This window comes from Macadamia integrifolia, chromosome 6 (genome assembly GCF_013358625.1).
Source record: "Macadamia integrifolia cultivar HAES 741 chromosome 6, SCU_Mint_v3, whole genome shotgun sequence".
In the NCBI taxonomy this organism is placed as follows: domain Eukaryota; kingdom Viridiplantae; phylum Streptophyta; class Magnoliopsida; order Proteales; family Proteaceae; genus Macadamia; species Macadamia integrifolia.
In genome coordinates, this window is record NC_056562.1 from 23,281,576 (window position 1) to 23,288,267 (window position 6,692).

Sequence of the window (6,692 nt, forward strand, 5' to 3'; positions counted from 1 at the left end):
TACGCTTTTATCTTATAGTTGAATCCCATGCTATGATTTTCATCAATTACTTTTGTTATTGTTCACTAGAAGAAAAAAAAAAAAGTACTAAATTAAAATTGCACTTGGGCAGAGGTCTATGGTTGTGGTTGCTGAGGACTGCAGCTAAAGAAGCTCTATATCTGCGGTTTTTATAAGTCGTGACCACATGTTAACATTTTCCACAGTTCTACAAAATTGCGGTTATTGATATAATTAATACTACAAGAAAAGTGATTTTTGACAACGGGCATGGTGACAGACAATTATAACTCTATCACCAAATATAATATATAAGTGATAGATATTTTGTAACCGTCACCATAAATACATTTTTTGTGACGGAAGATATATCTATCACAGTAAATTATTTATGGTGACGGTATTATATATAATCGTGGCTCAAAAGAATTTAATATGACAATAAGAAAATTAGCCGTCACCTTATATTTATTTTAGATAATAATAAGAAAAACCCCGTCAGAAAAAATGATAGAAAATTGGTTTTAATATATATTTTATTTTTTGAAATTAATGTTTTGTTTATTTTCGGTCTTTTGCGTCCCTACTTTTAATATATACCAAAAGAAATATATATGTATATTCTTACGGATTTTCGCAACGGAAGCAAAGTTATCCGTCACCATGTATATTGGCATGACAATTCATTATTTGTCCGTCGTGAAATTTGATAAATTTGGCATTTGAGGCGACGGGATATTTTTTTCTCGTCGTAAAAATTTGTTTTAATTTTTTCGTTCGCGGTTTGATTTCCTCATTTTTCCCGCAATCTCTATACTCTGGGAGAACCCTAACCCTCTCCATTCCTGAAAGTCCTTCTCTCTCTTCTATTACTTTCCCTCTCAAAATCCCCTCTCCTATCTCTGCTGGAGAAAATCTCGATTTCAACGGGAGATAAACTAAGCAGTCGAAAGTTGACCGCTCCGATGAGGGAAGGTATGAGATGCTTCATCAAGAACATTAGTTTTATGGTTTAGGACATTAACGATTTATTGATTGCTTTCCTTGTTCAAGTTTGAGATTCCAAAATTTATTGAAGAGGAGAAAGTGAGATTCCCTAACGATTTTATTGAAGCTGTTGTTGCAGAATCAAGGAGAGACGTTGAAGAGAGGACCACTCAAGACTCCTTATAAGTTATACTTGAGGATTGCTTTAAGAGGGTTTCGAGAGAGGAAGGTTTTCTGTCTTTCTGGAGGGGAAATCAGGACAACGTCATTCGGTATTTCCCTACCCAGGTAACTGAAATTGTTCTTCCGTCCTTTCTTCTCATTAATTCATCCGAATTTAATCTTTTTTTTTTTGGTGTATTCCTTTATCTTGTTATGCTTTTTCTGGATCTGATTTTCATCTGTGGAAATGCTTTTATGTTCATTCTTGCTTGATTTCTTCTGATGTTACATGGTGTTTTTTATGGAGAATTGGGTTTGTTTGGCTGCACTGTTCTCTGTTTCCTATGTATGTGTAATGAGTCTTCTTAACTTTGAGTTGCTAGTTACATTCTCTTTCTTTCAGTCTCCTTTTTCAACCCAATGTTGTGTCTTTTCTCAATTTGTTCCCTAGTTTTTTGGATGGTTTTGCCTTCCTGATTTAGAAAAAAATTGCATTTTTATATTTCACATTGTTATGTGTACACTGTGTAAGGCTTCTGCAAAATATTTTTGCACAAAGGGAAGGGATCGGATGGTCATAAAGTTTCCTGTGGGAGAAAAATGTGGAAGGCTTCTGCAAAACACCATTAAGGTAGGCAATCAAACCCTAGAGTTTAGTTCCAAGAAGGAAATGAATGCATACTTGAGATAGTTGTTGGAATAATTTAAACCCCTAAAGCTCAAAATCTATAAAACTTCTGCTACATCTGAAGTCTCATTCCAGATTTGGGACAAATCATAATTCGTAACCCTAAATCACACATTGGGAGCATAAACCATGCAATGAGCTTGGGGATAGCAAGACAATCGATTTTGAATGAATTGGAACCAGAATTTGGCATATTTGGGGTACTTCTACACCCCCATTGAATTAATTAATGTAATGGAAAGTTCAGATTGTAATATATCAAATTGATCAATGCAATATGATGCTTTCAAGAATTGTATTTCAATCTTTTTTGTATTGGCTAGGTAGATGACAAGTATATATTTTCTCTCGTCATCCTCTTCCCCTATTGGAAAAGTGCTGCTACTACTTTTACATCATTAATTACATTTTAGGTGAAACTGAAATAGAAGTTTTCTTTTCTTTTTCTTTTGTTTTTTAAGTGAGATTGTGATATCCTCTCTCTCTCTCTCTCCCCCCCCCCCCCCCCTTCCCTTTTTTTTTCATCATGGGATAGCTCAATCTGATTGTGGTCAGCAGTGAACATTTCTGAACTTTACCAGAAAACAGGTTAATACAACAAGAAAGGAAAAATGAATAGCGTGGAAAGTGGAAGCACAAGTCAGGGTAATGCAGGTTAGTCAATGTCAAGGTTACTCTTTAAATTTAATTAGAAGTATTGTTGGTTGGATTATTATTTTTAATTTGTTTTGTTTAATATTTCACAGGCTGCAGAAATAGGGGGCAGAGGGGAAGAACAATGGCACATGACATTACGAATTTGCCTAATGGACAGAAAATTCATGTTGAAGTAAATGAGTATGGTGAACCATGCAAACCCAAGAAAAATGTTGCTAAATTAAATACCTGGGTTGGTACATTAGCAAGAAACCACCTACTCTTACCAGTAATGTACATTGATTGGCGGTTAGTGCCAAAGCCATACAAAGAAGATGCGTGGGAAAAATAATGGTATTATCTCTGTCAAAGAAAATAACTATGTTACGTCACCATATCCTAATTTTAGTTTATTTTTCTTGCAGGCAAAATTTGACCTTGATGAACAGAGCAAAGATTGGGCAATAGATAAACTAAACGATTGGTGGAGGGATCACAAATGCTATTTGAAATCCCTTTTTTTTTATAAGTATGAGACAGATTTAGAACGGCGTGCAAACATCGATCTTCAGCGTATGACGACAGAGCAATGGGATATAATGTTTAAGATGTGGGATGATGAAAAATTTAAGGTAATAGTGGTTTTTTGCTGTGTAGCTATTTCTTGTTACTATATTTATATGAATAATGGTTTTAATTGAATAGAATATTCTTTGTAGGACCTTTGTGATAGGAACAAAAAAAAAAAAAAGGTCGAAACAGCTAATGCGCCATACAACAGGAGCCACTTCATATGCTGTTATATGTGAGCATCTGGTACATGATTTGTTTTGCATTAATACTTTTTACATTCATATTGACTTTATCTTACTCCCAACATTTGCTGCTTCCTTATTATTTTTTTTTATTTTTAAGCGAGATGAGAACCCAGATCATTTGCCAGCTTCTAGTATTGGTATGTTCGATTTCACTTGTATGTCCAAGAAGACTAAGGAGGCTATAGACCCCGTGTCAGCTGCAATACTGGTTTGAAATGCTAACATATATATAGTTATGTTTTATTTTCCTTTTATGGACACTTATTGTTGTCCCCTCAATTTTGTTGTTGTTCAATGTCACCTACGGAAGGAAATAAAAGACCGCCTCAGCAAAGAAAGTGAAGAGAGATAGAAAGACCCTGAAGTTGTGGACAATTTTTTCATATATGTAATGATGGGGGGGGGGGATCCTCATGGAAGGGTCCGCATGTGGGGTGCTGGAGTAACTCCAACAAAGATGTTTGGCGCAGAGGCAATGGATGCCAAGCGACGTACCCGACAAATTGCAGAACTAAGAACAGAGAACTCATAGTTAAAAGAACAGGTCTCGGAGTGTTTGGAGAAGATTTCTCAATATGATCAAAAGCTAGCTGAACGAGATACAACGCTTGAGGCATTGGAGGCCCAGATGCTTGCTTTTGCGAAACAATTGACGAACAATACCCGGCCTTCCCGATGATAGGTATAAAGTCAAATTTATACTTTACTTGATTGTTTTGGATTACTATTTGGCGTAGATGATAGGCATGTTTTTTGGGTCAACACAAACATGTATTTTTTTGAGTTGAATGAAAGCAATGAACATATTGGGTCAACCCCATTATGTTCAGGCATATAAGCATTCAGGTTGGAACTTTATTATTGCTTATTATCTCATGTATGTAGCATTGAACTTGTAATGGATCAAATGACTTTTTATTATTGTAGAACACTTTTTTGAGTTGTATAAAAGAAAAGAATGCTTAGATCCCATGGATGTGTGTATTTGGTACAATTTTATAAAATGAAGAATGTATCATATATATATATATATTTATGACGGAAAAATATGAACCGTCACCAAATAAGAGCAAATCCGACAACTAAAAGTGTAATTATTGCTTAAAATAAACCAATAGCGACGGATGTTACCGTCACCAAAATGAAAACAAAGGTGACAGTAATGACAATAACTGTCGTGGAAAATAAAATATTGGTGACGGCTAAAGTAGTACCCATCGCCAGTATACTTTAACCGACATCACCACATTTACTGTTGCCTATTTTTGACGACGCCGTAATAGCCGATGGAAATTTATACCGTCACCTTTATTCTTAGCGACGGATATATAATTTTTGGCAGCAGTAAAATACTGTCACAGAAAATCACTTATCTTGTAGGTCTTTCTATAACTATGGCCATACACACCCTATCACTTACCGCAGTTACATATATTCGAGGCCTTATACGCATATATTCTCACAGTTCTTTAAACTGTGGCTGTATATGAACATATAGCTGCGGTTTGTTAAAATCATCGCAAAATAGTTTCAGGGCACCAATCAGAAGTGAACATGTTGGATTTAAAGAACACCGCCTATAATTGTGGCTATTGGTGAAATTTTAAAAATAAAAAACATTTGCCCGAGTTTTCACTTCCTGAAGGATTTGTGGTTATTGAAAGGTAGGATTGGCTTTGCACGGATGGGAAAAGGCTTCTTCCTACTTTAATTTGAATTGGAGGCAAACATGGAAGTGATTTGGAAGCAAAGTTCTGTCAAGGTAAGAAGTCAGGTGATTAGATTCCAGTGGTGGAAACTGGATTTAAACATGCATGAAAAACAAATAGTGACAAAAACGGTCTAGATCCGTTTCCCAGACTTGCCTCTTGAGTATTGGCAAGATAAAATCCTGCTCATTATGGCAAAAGCCGCTGGTAGGCCTATGGTTATTGACCGAAGAACCCGTGCCACATCTTGGGTGGCTGTGCCAGAGTCATGGTTGAGTTGGAGGTGGGCAGTAAGAGGGTCGAGGAAATTCAGGTGGAACGGCGGCAGCCTGGTTGTGAGGTGCAGTTCTGGTTCTCTCAATCTATTATATGAAGATGGTGGTCTCTACGAAAAATATTGGCCACAACGTACATTCTTGCAGAGAATTGAAAAGAGGTGATGTGCAGCCTCACACTAAGACTAGCATTCCAGAAGCGGTTTTTGCAGAAGATGGTGGTGCTGCTCCTTCTCAGCCTGTGGTGGTGGCAATGAGTAGTGGGGTTGCAGTGCCAAGTCAGCGAGAATATCGGGACAAATCTCCTTCCCATACTTGTCCAATGAGTCCTTCTATCTTGGGAGTCAATTGGTTTTCTCAAAATAGGGAAGCAGATCAAGGGATGGCTCTTCCCAGCAATGGTTCGATTGAGATAGTCATTCCTCTCCAATAGAAGATTGCTGAATCAACTGAGAGAAGCGACCATATGGGGCAAGACTTGAGAGAGAATCATAGTAAATCTGGTGCTCACTTATATGGACATCAAAATGGGTCGGGTGGTCAGATTCTGAGGAGGATGCCCATACCCACTCATCTGAAGAGCATTGTGGGTCTCCCTCTTGTAGAAGACCGTTGCAAGAGCAGGAACACCAAGCCACTTCCATCTCACCAATCACTGTTCATGGAGGAGCGGTGATCCTACATCATGATAAGATTGCTTGAATTGACGAGATGGCTATTCGGGCAGCTCATATGGAGATACCTGAAATAGGTCTCGCAGGAAGGATAAAGATGTAGCAACTATTGAGCAGACCAGGAGGTCTAAACAGCTTGTTCTTGTTGCAAAGTGTTAAATGACGGTTCTCTAATGGGATGCTAGGGGATTGAATAAGGTTGCAGGTCACATGGCCTTGAGGAGTATCGTGAGGAAGAAAAACGCTGACATTATTTGTCTTGCAGAGCCAATGGTGGATTCATCAACTTTTCCAACTTTGTTTTTTAATAAAATTGGCTTTGATGTGGAAGTGATTTACAATAAAAGAGTAGATAGTGCCAAATCTTTTGCTGATGTGGAGGAGAGGGAAGCCTAAGCCTTCTATTGTCTAGGAATTTGATCAACAACTTACTGTTAAGGTTGATTGGAAGAATAAACAATTTTTTTAATTAATTATTCATGCAAGCAGCTTTAGGGTGAAAAGAAATGAGTTATGGGTGCAGCTTGCTTCGGTTCCAGTGATGGCAGCACCATACCTTATGATTGGTGACTTCAACACCACCCTTGCATCACATGAGAAGAGAGGTCCGGGTGCCTTCAGTTTGGGATCAACTACTGAATTTAATGCCATGATAGATACATGTTCTATGATTCAACTTCCATCTCAATGGACAAAGTTCACTTGGTCAAATAATAGGAGAAGAGGGATTGTGTTTGCAGTTC

General features: G+C 37.5%; 1 long non-coding RNA gene across 9 annotated transcripts; it reads left to right on the top strand.

Annotated features, from left to right (window-relative positions):
* Positions 1-636: 636 nt before the first annotated feature.
* On the top strand, positions 637-4,263 carry LOC122081136. Of its 9 annotated transcripts, none has more exons than XR_006141019.1 (8): positions 637-975; positions 1,127-1,275; positions 1,682-1,780; positions 2,373-2,491; positions 2,584-2,827; positions 2,899-3,105; positions 3,193-3,289; positions 3,389-4,263. It is a non-coding gene; the product is annotated as an uncharacterized LOC122081136 (long non-coding RNA). The 9 variants fall into 9 exon arrangements; XR_006141018.1 differs by having other exon boundaries at positions 638-975; positions 2,396-2,491; XR_006141023.1 differs by having other exon boundaries at positions 638-975; positions 2,419-2,491.
* The last annotated feature ends 2,429 nt before the right edge of the window (positions 4,264-6,692 follow it).